The following is a 14,471-nucleotide window of genomic DNA, read 5'->3' as shown; positions in this document are numbered from 1 at the left end:
GCCTCCAAGGCCAATGAGCCTCTTGCAAAGAGTCCCTCTACATACACACACACACACACACACACACACACACACCTGCTCACCCCAGCAGTTGAGTTGGGAAGACCAACATTAGTGAACCCAGAGAATTTTAATAGGGTGGGAATCAGAGAAGGGGCTCAAAAATAGACAGATTGCATGAAACAGCCAGTGGAGTTTGCCCCATCCTTCCTGATGCCCAACCTTTATTTCAAGATACCTACAACTTACAAAACATTAGATATTGGAGAAAGCAAGCAACCTCCTTTTTCTTTCTACTGCCAGGGTAGAGCAGCCTTTCAGTAGAGCAGGAATGGCAAGCTGTGGCCCTCCAGGAGTTGATGGCCTCCAACTCCCATCAGCCCCAACCAGCATGGCCAATGGTCAAGGGTGATGGGTGTTTGTAGTCCAATGCCATCTGCATGGGGGTCCCCATGTTGGATCCCAGGGTCCCAACCATGGCTGTAAAAGCTGGTGTGCAGCTGACTGGCCTTCTCAGTTGTACAACCAAAACAAGTAGCTGCACTGTCACTTCCTCCTCATTAAAAAATGTAGCTGGCACCAGAAAATAAAAGCCACGCCACACACTATGTAGACCAATGGTGGGGAGCCTCAACACTAGGGGCCATATGCAACCCTCTAGGCTTCATTATCTGGCCCTCTCCTCAGACTATACCCCTCATCAACCCTGTCTGGACTCTCCTTGAGTGTTTTGGCCTGGTTAGAATGTGTCCTTAACTCCAATGATGCCTTTTGCTTGCCCGGTTAGGCAGACAGACATGAGTGTCCATGGAAACAGCCTGGTGTAGAAAACTAACATTTCCATTTGTTGATCTGCCCATTTTGGTCTCTGGTCCCGCCCACCACTGTCCTGTGGCCATTGGGCTCACCCATGCCATAGATCAGAGGGCAAGAAATTGCTTAGGTCCAGTCGGCTGAGACATTCAGAGCAAGAGATATGCTACTTCTTTACCCAGCCAAATGGCATTGTGGAGGACTGTCAGGCAAATCACATCAGAAAACAGCCTGGCCTACAGGGAACTCCATTTAAACCATTCCATCCTCCAGCTCAGCTCTCTGCTCTTCAAGCTAACTGCAGCTCTGTTCCTCGGCAGAGGGAGGTTGGCTATTTCCCCCACCCCACCTCCTTCCCAGCTATGCCTAATCCCTCCCACGCACATGTGTGTGCATGCACACACACACATGCAGAACTGGGCTCCCATCCAAATCTCTATTGAAACCAGCAGGAGGCTTCCCTCCCCACCTTGCAACCACTTGAGCGGATTGTAATTCTTGGAGCTGCTGGTAGGGAGTGAATGGATCAGGCAAGAGTGCTGAAGAACAGCTCCCTGTGAGACTCAGCAGGGAAAACCAAGAAGCAAAAGCACAAATTACAGTCCTGTGCGCAAGGAAGAGCACGCTCACAAGTGCAACTGCCCCCTTTTTTTCTGCTGCCACCTCCCCCACCTCATTAAAGTCTTCTGAAACGGGCCCTTCTGAAAGGGATCATATGCCATAGCTAATCAAAGATCTGCGTCTCTTTGCCAGAGTCAGTTTCAGTGCAACCAAAACATCAGGAGAGTTAATAAAATGCCTCACTGGAGGAAGAGGACCAGAGATTTCCAAGGGAAAAACTTCACTCCTCAACCGCCAAGGGCAGAAAACCTTATTGGAACAGTTCCTTATTGGAGCTGCACCTCAGCTTTGGCAAAACAGATCCAAGTTTCACGCATACAGTCAGTCATCTCTCATCCCTACCTTAGTTCCTGCATCTTTGTCAGCCTCAGACTGGCAAGCATTTAGCCTGGATGCCAAGCTGCTCTGCCATCCTCATCGAAACCGCGGCTTTGCACATGCTCACATCATACGCCCACACTTAAAGGGAATGTGCAACAATGTAGCTGAACCACCAACATGCCGGGTTTGTCAGGTCTTGGGGAAAAACACGCCCACCAGCAGAGAAAGAGAATGCCAACATGGCAGAATTCATCTTTTTCCAGCTGAGCTTGGGAGGCAATTACAGGATCATAGCATCAGCCGCAAACCCAGGAGAAGCCCTGGTTTCAAATCCTCACTCAGAATGTAGTTCTTGGCCCAGTTTCTTTCTCTCAGCCTAACCTACCTCATAGGGTTGTTGTGAAGATAACTTGTGGTGCGGCTGAGGAACAGAAGACCTTCCAACAATTTCAGATCTTCTCCAACCCATAACATCCTCTTGCTGCTGTTTACTATTTCTAGTTCTCATTAAGGAAGGGGAATACTATTCTTTGCACTTGGGTGAAGAATTCCTACCCTTCTATTGAAAATGCATTTTAAAAAAATCATTAGATAATTTTGGAAAACATTTATGTTTACACCATAGAAGGCACATTTCTTTTTTTAAATACCGTATTTTTGCACCATAACACTCACTTTTTTCCTCCTAGAAAGTAAGGGGAAATGTCTGTGCGTGTTATGGAGGGAATGCCTACGGGTGGCATGCCTACGGATTTTCCTCCTCTAAAAACTACGTGCGTGTTATGGTCAGGTGCGTGTTATAGAGCAAAAAATACGGTATAAAGTGTTCTTCTTTTACACTTGGTTTATGCTGGTTTTATTTTTGGAAATGTTCCCATTTATTCCATCACTATCTTACCCCCCCATAAAAAAGAAAGATCTGGTTGATGAAGCAAACACCCAAAATCAATTGAAGAAACCTAAAATGTAAACCATAAGGAAGAAATGTCTAGGAAAAGCTACAAAGCCAGTCCAAGAAGCTACTCCAAAAATATTGCCACATGCCTTCTCCTGGGCCCCTTGTGCAACTGCAAAGCATCTAGTCACTGAGGCCTGAATGCTCATTTCCATACTTAACTCGTCATTTCATACTTAAATTCTCATACTAAATTGTAATTTCTGGAGTTTGATCACTGGTTCCATTTTGGCTCAATGACATCAGCTCTCTAGGCCTCTTTTTTGAAAGTGTATTCTGCAACATGCCATTGACATGTCATTCCTACTCCACAATTCCATAATTCCAAGAGGCAACAATATTGCGTTGGTGGTGGGTTTATTAGTTGTTCTGTGATGCTTCTCCATGTTATTGCATTGTTGCCATCTGGAGAGGCACCCTTGCTCTATAGCGCAAGAAAAGCAGGAGAAAAAATAAACTGGAACATCTGTGGCCAAAAAAAAAAAGTTACAGGACTTCAGCAGGAAGCTATGGAGCATGCCCCAGTTGGGCATGAAGCCATATGTCTGCTCTATAACTTTTACAGGCATAATGAAAGCAGGATCACATTCAAGCACACCAATACCATCATGGACACAAGTCATCATGAAGGCACAATAACAAGGATGTCCAGAAGAGGCTCACTAGTTCTCTCTAAGGAAGCAAAGCCCCACCATACACTGGTGCTGCATGTGGTCTGGAATGAGGAGAAGTTCCACAGGCACTGCTTCTGCGAGTTCACTTTCCTTTAAAAGATGGAATAATAAAGGAACATAGAAAGCTGCCTTATAGTGAGCGACACAACTGACTTGTGTGGCCACCACTTCTTAGCAAATAAACTTAACTGACAGTACACCTCTGGCAGCAGCTCTCTTGGGGTTCCAAGCAGAGGTCTATCCTTGGGCTACCTGGGAATGTAAGAGATTGAACCCAAGCCCTTCTCCATGCAAAACAGATGTTCTGTCACTGAGCTACAGCACATCCTCCAGAGTTATGGTGTTTCCCCTTTATTTGTAATATACGAGTAGAGCATATATGGAATCAGATGGAAGGTGCTCCTACTAGATAGGAGAACTGCTACCCCACACTGGATTTCTGGCAAGGCTCTGCACCCCAAAGTACCTCTCTCTCTCTCCAAACTGATGATTCTTAATGCATGCACCTGCCCTCTTCTTTTAGCTGTGGGCGTGACGCAACAGGCTGCTGCACTTCTATAATTTATTATTCATTTGGGGACATTTCTCCACAGTCCGGCGGTAGAGAATTAGCTGCCGCCACAGGCACAGGCTCTGGCCTGGGGCAAGGCGCTGGCTCAGTTTTCTACCAGTAAAACGGGAACAAGAGTGATCCACCACACAGGGCTGGTGTGAAGATTAACAAACCCCGTGCATTAAGCGCTTTAAGAATTTTAAGTCCTGCCTAAAGAACGAATGGAAGAAGCTGCTATTAACTGTTTAAAGGAGGGCTCTGTGGAAAAATCTGGAGAAGGGGAAAGAGAGAAATGTGTTGATCAATATACACCGGGTTGTATGGTACTTACTTATTGTAGATGCTGCCTTTTTTGCACCCTCCTTTAAAGAGATATTTAGGGAGATATAGGGGGTTGGACTAGATGACCCTTGGGTTCCCTTCCAGCTCTACAATTCTATGGTTCTGTTTTCCTATATTTGCATAGCTTTCACCCTCTGTAATACACTCATTCAATAAGAGTCCACTGGGAATAACATCAGCTATGGTGATGGAAGTTCAGCAGGCTGCTGATTATATTATTATTATAATATTCAAGCCTGCTGAACATGCTTGAGTCTCTCACTCCTGCACTCTCACTCCTATTGTGCTGAATCACTTCCTGGTTGCCGTTCCCTCTGTCTGCATCTTCCCTTTGTGTTGCTGAGTAAATGCCCCCTCCAGCCCCAAACAGCCCCTAACTCTCTTATTTAGTTCTGCCAACAACGATTTACAGTTTGCATATCTAGGTTCTCAGATGAATAGGGAGCATGACAGGACAAATGCAAAGGTCAGGTTAAGAACTGGAGAGAGGAGAAGACTTTCTTTCCAGCCAGCCCTCCTTGCTCTTGAGGAGACCTTTTCCTGCCCTGCCCTTGGAACTGCGATGCGGGGAGGTACCAGCAAGTCCTTCAGCTGAAGAATATCTAGGTGGAACATCAGAGCTTGTTGGACTTCCCTTTGCCTTGCCTCCTGTGGACTTACCTTATACAAGAGAGGTTGCAGGCAGCTCAGCCATGACCCAAGAGATGTAAGACTGCAAGCACACCATACATTTAAAGCACACAGGCGCATGTTGAGATTCCTGCATTGCAGGGAGCTCAACAAGATGACCCTGGGCTCTCTTCCAACTCCACATTTCTATGATTCTATGACTCCCCCCAAATAATCCTTGGAACTGTAGTTTAGGGGTGCTGGGAATTGTATCTCTGTGATGGGTAATCTACAGTTTCCAGGATTCTCAAGGGGCGGTGTGTGTTTTAAATGTGCTTTAAATGTATGGCTTGCCCCAAGCTGTAAAGGTCATCTGAGATGTTCTTGAAGACGAAGGAAAAAAAAACAATTATCTCGTCTGTCCACACAAGTGTTATAAGAGGAATGTCCAGCAGTGGGTGACAATCCAAGGCTCCAGCAACCTGGCTCAGCTCCTCGCGAGGAGGCCAAAACATCATAGCATTGTGCATTAATACACATCCAGTGTGCTGAGTGCAATGCGTGGACATGGGCAAACAATGCCTTCTGAGTCATCCTACACCATGGTAGCATTTTATTCACCCTTACTCGGGGTTTGTGTAACTCACTGGACATCATACTCTGGGGCTTAGGCTTGCATTAGCAAGAAACCAGAGAGTCACATGAGTCTGTGTGGCATGGCGCATGCCTGGCTGCCTGGTGCTGATGGTTTCCTTCGGCTCAGCCTGTGTGTTTCCACGGCAACAGAAGCAGCACAGGCTCACTCCCTGCATCAGGAATGCCTGTAATTAGATCCACGGCCACAGCTGTCAATCCTCGTTTAACAGCCTCCCATTTAACTCCTCGCTCCAGTAATTAGGGTTTACTAAACAGAATGTCAGGCAATTAGAACAGCAGGTCAATCGCTTTCCATGTAACCTCTTTTAAGGCAGGGTGTAAGCTTCCTCCAGCAAGCTCCAACCAGGGGCAGGGGCACCCTAAGGTGCCTGGTGGGAGCAACGAACCGAGAGGAGTAGAAGGGCTATTGAGATCCTCTGAGGCTGAGCCTGTTGCTGCTTGCATTTGAGACATGGCATTGGCTCTTTGAGTTTGCAGTCATGAGTGACACAGTAATTTTTCTCGATACAAAAGATAAAGTGACCTAAAAACTGCCAGTGATCAGAGCCAATTTGAACATGAGGCTGGGGCAAGAAATGTCATCCAGCAGGGGTGGGGAACATGTGACCCTCCAGAAGATCGTTGGCCTTCAACTCCCATCAGTCCCAGCCAGCATGACCAATGGTCAGAGACAATGGGAGGGCCACAGACTCAGAACTACCACTACCAGCACCTAGAAGATTAGCTGGGCTGAAGTGGGCACTCACACTCAGCAGCAGTGGTGGGAAGTGTCCACTGGCTGTGGTAGGGCAGAAAATTGGGAGGCCAACAGTAGGTGGAGCCAGAGGCAATGACAGGCAGATCCAGAGTCTATGGAAAGTGGAGCTGCTCCCTGATTGATTGTAAGACAGCAAGCAGGTAGGAGGACTGGCTGAGTGCAGGTTAAGGTTGGTGTACCAGTGTCCCATTTATCCTAATGGAACTGCCTCTACTGGTTGGCATGAAATTGAGTTTGTGCTGCACTAAAAGGTAAAGGTAAAGGTACCCCTGCCCGTACGGGCCAGTCTTGACAGACTCTGGGGTTGTGCGCCCATCTCACTTAAGAGGCCAGGGGCCAGCGCTGTCCGGAGACACTTCCGGGTCACATGGCCAGTGTGACATCGCTGCTCTGGCGAGCCAGAGCCACACACGGAAACGCCGTTTACCTTCCCGCTGGTAAGCGGTCCCTATTTATCTACTTGCACCCAGAGGTGCTTTCAAACTGCTAGGTTGGCAGGCGCTGGGACCGAGCAGCGGGAGCGCACCCCGCCACAGGGATTCGAACCGCCGACCTTTCGATCGGCAAGTCCTAGGCGCTGAGGCTTTAACCCACAGCGCCACCTGCGTCCCACAGCGCCACCTGCTTTGTGCTGCACTGGGACAGAGCAAAAAAAGAAACAAACCCAGCAGTCAATGTCTTTGAACTTTTTTCAAAGTCCTGCAGGTTGCTTGGGTACCCATTACAAAATGAATTTCCATCCATTAGCTTTAAGGCTGTGTTTCTCTTCCCGGTTTCCAATTTGATGCCATTTGTTCTAGATAAAAATCAGCAGAGGACGGCTTCACTTCAGAGGCTGTCCTAACCAAGTACGATAAGCACGACAGATTCTGCAAATGCTATCAGCACCATAAATAATTAAGGGAAAGGATCCAAAAGGTGTGCATGGCAAGAGGTCAAATTCAGAACTGGATCAGTGCTGGTGTGTGGGGCTCTCAGCAGATGCCCAGGTGTTCCAGTCCTTGATGCCAGCCCTGCCTGCTGCAATCTTGCACAAGGCACATAGCTTGGCAACACTGCAGAACTTAGCATGGAGGGTTGTGTGGGCAAGACATTCTTCACCCTGGGCACAACAACAAAAAACTTTCCTGACCTATTGCAAAGTACCAAGAGATCTACAGGCCATCCTGATTTAACCTCTTCCATCCCGAACACCATAGTGATGTGGGTAGCTTGCTGATCAAAAGGTCAGCGGTTCGAGGCCCCACGACTGGGTGAGCTCCCGTTGTTCGGTCCCAGCTCCTGCCAACCTAGCAGTTTGAAAGCATGCCAGTGCAAGTAGATAAATAGCTACAGTTCTGACAGGAAGGTAAACGGCGTTTCTGTGCACTGCTCTGGCTTTGCTAGAAGCAGCTTAGTCATGCTGGCCACATGACCCGGAAAAAACTGTCTGCGGAAGCGGACAAACGCCAGCTCCCTTGGCCGGTAAAGCAAGATGAGCACCACAACCCCAGAGTCGTTCGTGACTGGACTTAAACGTCAGGGGTCCCTTTACCTTTATCCCCAACACCATAAAGATCTATGAAATATATCTCTTCTTGTTTTATTTATTGCCAAGTTTGTTATCATATCTGCATGCTGAGGTTTATGACCACAGGTTCAAACTCCAACATCCCCACTTACGGTAGTTAAGTTCCAGAGCTGGCTATGACCTCAGGCTGATATTTTGAAGGAAATTGCTACCAGTCTGAGGCGTTAATATGGGCCTATCAGTGTCAAGAACCACTGCCGTGGTTAAATAAGTAGATCCTTAATCACAAAGAAGTTGACAGTCCCCCATAAAAATGTATAGGAGTCACTGCCAGGTTTTTCTCTCTGGTGCATTGTGGGACATCTTCTGGGAATCCGTGTGTGCCTGGAAACCTCCTTGACGGCAAAGCACCATCATATAAAACAACCAGATTAAAAGGATATCTGAACAATAAACCGAGCTAAATGGATGACATCATTTGAGCGGCACAGAATGATTTACCAGTTTGGGTACGAAAGGAGTGAAATGTATTCCCACTGAGTACTATTATTTGCACACCACAGTGGTTCCCTCGCCCTTCCGTATTATCCTGGGGACCCAAACTTGACCCACCAGTACAGATGCCCCCTTTGGGGCCCCAGGCCTTGACACCCACTTTGACCATAGCTTTACCACTGAGCAATGTCTGCTCTGCAAGCAGGAGATCCCAGATTCAGTCCCCGCTGGCATATCCAGGAAGGGATGGAAGAGATTCCTGCCTGAAACCCAGGAGAGCTACTGCTGGTCAGTGTAGACCAGGCATAGGCAAACTCGGCCCTCCAACTGTTTTGGGACTACAACTCCCATCATCCCTAGCTAACAGGACCAGTGGTTAGGGATGATGGGAATTGTAGTCTCAAAACAAATGGAATACCAAGTTTGCCTATGCCTGGTGTAGACAATAGGGAGCTAGAAGGACCAGTATTCTGACCCTGTATAAAGCAGCTTCCTGTGTTCCTGTCCCTCCCGCTTGCCTGTTCCCCTTGCCATTCTAAGCAGTAGTAGGGCTGGGGCTGGAAGTCTGCTGGCCAATATCCCAGAATGCCTTGGGGCACCAAAGAAAGTGCTGCTCCAGGGCATTGTGGGAACTGTAGAGGGCAGGTGGCTTCTGAGATCCAGTCAAACTGTGTGCGGTGGGGCAAGAGGGAACTTACAGATAGGCACCCTGAGGAGAGTTTAGCTCCAAATAGAAGCCAGCCTTTTCCTGGAGTTTGAGGTTTGCTCCACCTTCACGGCGGGCTCACCTTCCAAAAACTGTCATACAGACCAAAATTCTATACTTTTGAACCTTTCATTTCTAGTTTGTTTGGTTTTTGGCCACACTGAGGAGCTATGTAAAAGGGAGAAGAGGTTTGATTTGAATAACCATCTTGGTCTTTACGATGATGCTGCCACTGGGTGCTGACTCATGACAGGACTTCTCGGTAGTGGTTCCCTGTTTGTGGAAGGCCCTCTCGGTTGAGGTGCATCCATCTCCCACATGATTAACATTCAGCAGGAATGTCAAAACATTCCTGTTCACCCAGGCATTTGATGGCTGAAAGATACTGTTACTGGCAACGTATTAGCTGCGAGGGTCTGAGAAATGCTTTCAGATGTTTAAAAACCTTTCCACTGCTTCTTAAAACTTGCCTGGTTTTGTTGTTTGCCACCTGGGAAGTTAGGAATTTAATAAATAGCTAAATAATTGCCAGGTAATCACACTGAAGCTCCAGTTTCACATATAGCCAGTAGCCCAGGTGCCCGTACCTGTCAAAAATTCTCTCACAGTGCAATCCTATGCTTACATGGGAGTAGAGATGGGTTGGGGGAGAGCTCAACTCACTTAAAGGCACATCTATTAAATTTGCACTATCTGAACCAATATGAGAACCAGACACAATTTGAAAGTTACACTTATCCAAATTCTGCAGCGCAGTTCTCCAATCAATGCTTCTAAAAAAAATACAGAAACGCATCTATTATGGGAAATTGTGTATAACAATTAATGTATTACTAAAAATAAAAAACAAAAATGCTGGTTAATGCTGGTTAATTTTTATGAGGGTTTTTTAAAAAACAAAAACCCAAAGATTGCAAATTAATACAGAAATGTGAAAAACTGAATTTAAGAATGGAAAAATGAGAGAAACAGAGAACAAAAATGAACAGGCCCTTCCAGCTCTGCATGGGAGTGAGTCCCATTCAGTTCAGTGGTGCTTACTTCTGAGTCCATAGCTGTAGGACTGAACTCTTAGCATGGCATTCTGAAATTTTGCTTCATTCTACCTTCCAGAGATCTGAGCCGCTTACAAAAATAAATGCAATAAAGCCAGCATGAAACCCATTAAAAAAGTAACTGTATCACATGAGTAATAGAAACAGGCTTTTTGAATCCATAAAATACACATCTCCGTCTCTGTTTGGGATATATTTCAGTAGTACATCCAGGGCCTACAGACCATATGGTTGGAAATAGCTGGCCTCTGATGTTACCCTGGAGCTTTGCAGGTAGACACATCAGAGTTCCTTTAGCTGTCATTGGCTATGTGATGTCAGGGAAGCAAGGCAGAATTAGAACTGGAATTCTAAAGTCAATGGAATTGGTAGAACAAAGTTTGAATCTTCCCTAACACCGCTTGCCTTTATGTGGCACATGTGACTAATAAAACTGGGAGGGTTGGCTAATATAATTTTTTGTAGGCTAGCAGCAGTTCGTGAACTTCCTTGAAGGCTGAATGAAGGGGCTGGGGGCCCTGCTGCAAGTTCTCTTTCTTCCTGAGATCTTAACACAATGGTCAATCTTACCAATGGATAGCTAGTTAACATCTTGCATCTGTACCAGTGTTACAAGTTCCCCAACTACCATTCTGTACTGGAAGCGACTGGCAACAAAGCACCAACATGAGTACATGAGTACAATGTGACCAGATCCCTGCTGGGTGATCCCTGCAAATCACCACCTTTCACCTTAACTTGATTTAATGGTGTAAACTGCCTTGATGGGTTTTGTCATTTGGCAGTATAGAAATACTTTGATAAACAAATAAACCTACTCTTGCAAGGTTGTTCTGCAGGGCAAATGGGAAGGGGGTGAGCGTGTACCCTCACCCTGTCCTCTGTGATGGGGCAGAAGTTCCCCACCCCTGCCAAAGGGCAGTATAAACATTTAATAAATAATAGTAACCCCCAGCATCTCCAGAAAGGGCTAAGGACTAGGAACCGAGGTAGCTCCATTGGTAAAGCATGAGACTGTAGTAGTAGTAGTAGTAGTAATAATAATAATAATAATAATAATAATAATAATAATAATAATAATAATAATATATTATTATTATTTATACCCCGCCCATCTGGCTGAGTCTCCTCAGCCACTCTGGGCGGTTCCCAGTCAAATGTTAAAAACAGCACAGCATTAAATATTAAAAACTTCCCTAAACAGGGCTGCCTTCAGATGTCTTTTAAAGATAGGATAGCTGCTTATTTCCTTCACATCTGAAGGGAGGGTGTTCCACAGGGTGGGCACCACTACCGAGAAGGCCCTCTGTCTGGTTTCCTGTAACCTCACTTCTCGCAATGAGGGAACTGCCAGAAGGCCCTCTGCGCTGGATCTCAGTGTCCGGGCTGAATGATGGGGGTGGAGACGCTCCTTCAGGTATACAGGACTGAGGCCATTTAGGGCTTTAAAGGTCAGCACCAACACTGTTGATCTGAGGGTCATGTGTTTGAACCCCACATGAGGCAAAAGATTCCCACATTGCAGCGGGTTGGATTAGATGACCTTCATGGTCCCTTCCAACTCAATGATTTTGAAACCCAGGACAGCTGCTGCCAGTCAGTTCAACAATACCAAACTAAGGCAAATCAATGGCCTGACTCATTATAAGGCTGCTTCCTATGCCTGGTGTCCTCTTAAGAGGCAATGGTTGGAAGAAATCTGTTATCACTGTTCAGCAACTAGGCACCCAATGCTGCTATGATGGTGGTGGCCATTTATTACACGCCCTTTGCCCTAAGGTTGCAGGGCAGATTACAGCAACTTAAACATAATATTAAAGACAGTTTTAAAGTACTTAAGCACCACAGAAATAAAGTGGGTGCTAAAAATATCTCTCTCAAGAGTCAAAGCCAAGGTAAAGAGTATTTGCTGAAAGCTGTATTTTGAAAATGCCAGATGTACCTCTGTGGGGAAGGAGCCCCGGGACTTAGGGACTGTTGCAGAGAATGCCCTCCCCTGGGCCTCCACGCCTTGAGCTTCTGAGGGTGCTGGAACAACCAAGACGGACACCCAGGAGAGTCTCTTGGGAAGGAGGCAGTCCTTTAGGTATTTGGGGACATTTAAGGCTTTAAGCACGTACATTAATAATGATAATTATGAGACTAGAAATACAACTAATAATAATGTACTACGCGTCCAATGAGAAAGCTGGGAGAGAAGGAAACCACATCAGATCCAAGCTACGCTACAAGCACAAATTAGTTCTAAATTGATTTAATTGCATGGATTTTCCTTAGCAACCTTGGGAATCATAGTTCTGCAAAAGTGCAGAAAATGGTATATGTTAATGATCCTTACCCCTTAATGCAGCGACATTTCCCAAGTGTTTACTTGGAGGATAGCATTAACAGTTAAACTGGCATTAAAATGCAGGGCATCCATGGCCCAAGCTTCTTCAATCAATCTGGGCATGTTACTATTTCTGCTAACTCAAGCCTCTTTTACTCCCTGGGTGTAGCTTAATGGAAAGGCTCACAATAGTTGGTTTGCTTATTGATCTGGCGTCTTCATTCTGCAGTCCCTGACTCCACAGTACCGTGCCCTTGGCATAGTCTAGCCAATGGGCACCCCTTGCCAATGTCTCTGCTGCCAGCACCACCATTCCCAGCTGCCACGCTCACCAGCGTTTGGACTCCCCACCACCCCATGACGTGGTCCTCATTGCAGCAGCCGTGCTATCCTCTTGCTTTGCACCACAACTGTGGCAGCCCTGGCAAGTTTCTTTGCCACCTCTGGGCTCTAAGAAGGAACAGAAGAGGGGTCCTTCTGGATGAGGAGGCCAGGAGAATGCCTGTGCTGATACTGTGGTGACCAGAAAAGACTTTCTTAAGCTTAGAATTTTCACCAGCCCTGCTTTGCACCCTGCTGGAGTATTTCTGCTGAGCTGGAATATGTCCTAGAACTCAGAAATGCCTCTTGCCCAGACAAAGGACAGAGAGATAAGTTAGAAACTCTGATATATAAGCTAGGTGCTAAATCTAGAATCATAGAATCATAGAGTTGGAAGAGACCACAAGGGCCATCGAGTCCAACCCCCTGCCAAGCAGGAAACACCATCAGAGCACTCCTGACATATGGTTGTCAAGCCTCTGCTTAAAGACCTCCAAATCTAGGTTACGGCCACCACAGCAGAATGTCTATTTGCCAAGGGGTTGGACTAGACAACCGTCAGGGTCTCTTCCAATGCTACGATTCTATGATTCTGTGATCTCAACTACATTGCTTGACTGTAACTCGCCTCTTACAACAATTCACTTGTCCCAGTATGCAAGAAGGAGAAACACACGCAGTGGAAATGGAAATGGCATTAACTATGGACTAAGGCAGAGGTTTTTAAACTGTGGTCGCCAACCCGGTGCCCAGAAATCTCCACATAGTTGCCATTGGACCCAAACCAAGAACAATGCACTGCTGGCTAATTTCTAACACCGTGTAGAAACCAAGCTGCTGTACAAAGGTAAAAAAGAAAACGAAACACTGCATTCATTGCTCCACCCACTTTTGCATCTGGCCCCACCCACCACTGGCATATGACCCCTGGAAGATGGCTCAGGAAGGAATGCAGTCCCAAAAGGCTTCCCCAGCTCTGTGTGATAGTTTCTGCTTCTCTCGTAGAACTCCTTCAAGCTTCTCACACCCTCCAACCTTCCTCAGATGAAAATAAGGACATATTCTACATCAGGCATTCCCAACCTCAGCTCTGCAGATGTTTTGGGACTACAACTCCCATCATCCCTGCCCACTGGTCCTGTTAGCTAGGGATGATGGGAGTTGTAGTCCCAAAACATCTGGAGGGCTGAGGTTGGGGGTGCGTGTTCTACATCAATGTCCCCCCTCTCCACACCTCCTCCTCTGAGGGTGGGGAGGGAAGCAGACACAGCAACTGAACGAAGCAAGACGGAGCCAAGTGACCATAATGGCCGCTCTTCTGTGCCCACAACCCCTCAGCACCCCTCACAGCTATGGCAGCTGTCTCGCAGGCGGGCCCTATTCCCCTTGCTCTCCCACCCACGACTTTCTTTATGGGAGACCAACTGAGGAGCATGGAAACAGCGAAAAACATGCTGCGGGGCATCCAAGTGATCTGGAACTTGTTTTCGTAAAAACAGGAAGTGGCGCCATATTGAGCGGGGCGGGGAAGGGAACAGGAGCCACAGATCTAAGAAATGTCTTAGAGGGACTAATGGATCTGAACGTCCTGTAACACATTGAAATACTGTACTGTCGGGAAGGTCCCTCTGGAATTTGCGACTGCGTGAAAAAGTGAGAAGCTGTGATGGCTCAGGGTTTTGATTATGATTCCTGTATTTTGGGGGTAGTTAGAGGGGATGTCTTCTAACCATATTCCAGCTGCATGCAAATG

The 14,471-nt window shown here is 46.7% G+C and overlaps 1 protein-coding gene across 8 annotated transcripts in view; it reads right to left on the bottom strand.

The window, feature by feature from the left end:
- Positions 1 to 14,471, bottom strand: part of CELF6 (CUGBP Elav-like family member 6) — a 166,821-nt gene that overhangs the window by 136,794 nt on the left and 15,556 nt on the right. For 2 of the 8 annotated variants that reach the window (XM_081887729.1, XM_081887722.1), the window contains exon 1: positions 1,777 to 1,883. The exons of the other annotated variants lie outside the window; for them this stretch is intronic. The gene's annotated coding sequence lies outside the window, so the exon portion shown is untranslated. Of the gene's footprint in view, positions 1 to 1,776; positions 1,884 to 14,471 lie in introns of those variants that run through there. 8 annotated transcript variants of the gene reach the window in all.

This window comes from Podarcis melisellensis, assembly GCF_964234715.1.
Source record: "Podarcis melisellensis genome assembly, chromosome: 14".
NCBI classification, from domain to species: Eukaryota; Metazoa; Chordata; class Lepidosauria; order Squamata; family Lacertidae; genus Podarcis; species Podarcis melisellensis.
This window is presented reverse-complemented; position numbering and strand designations above follow the sequence as displayed.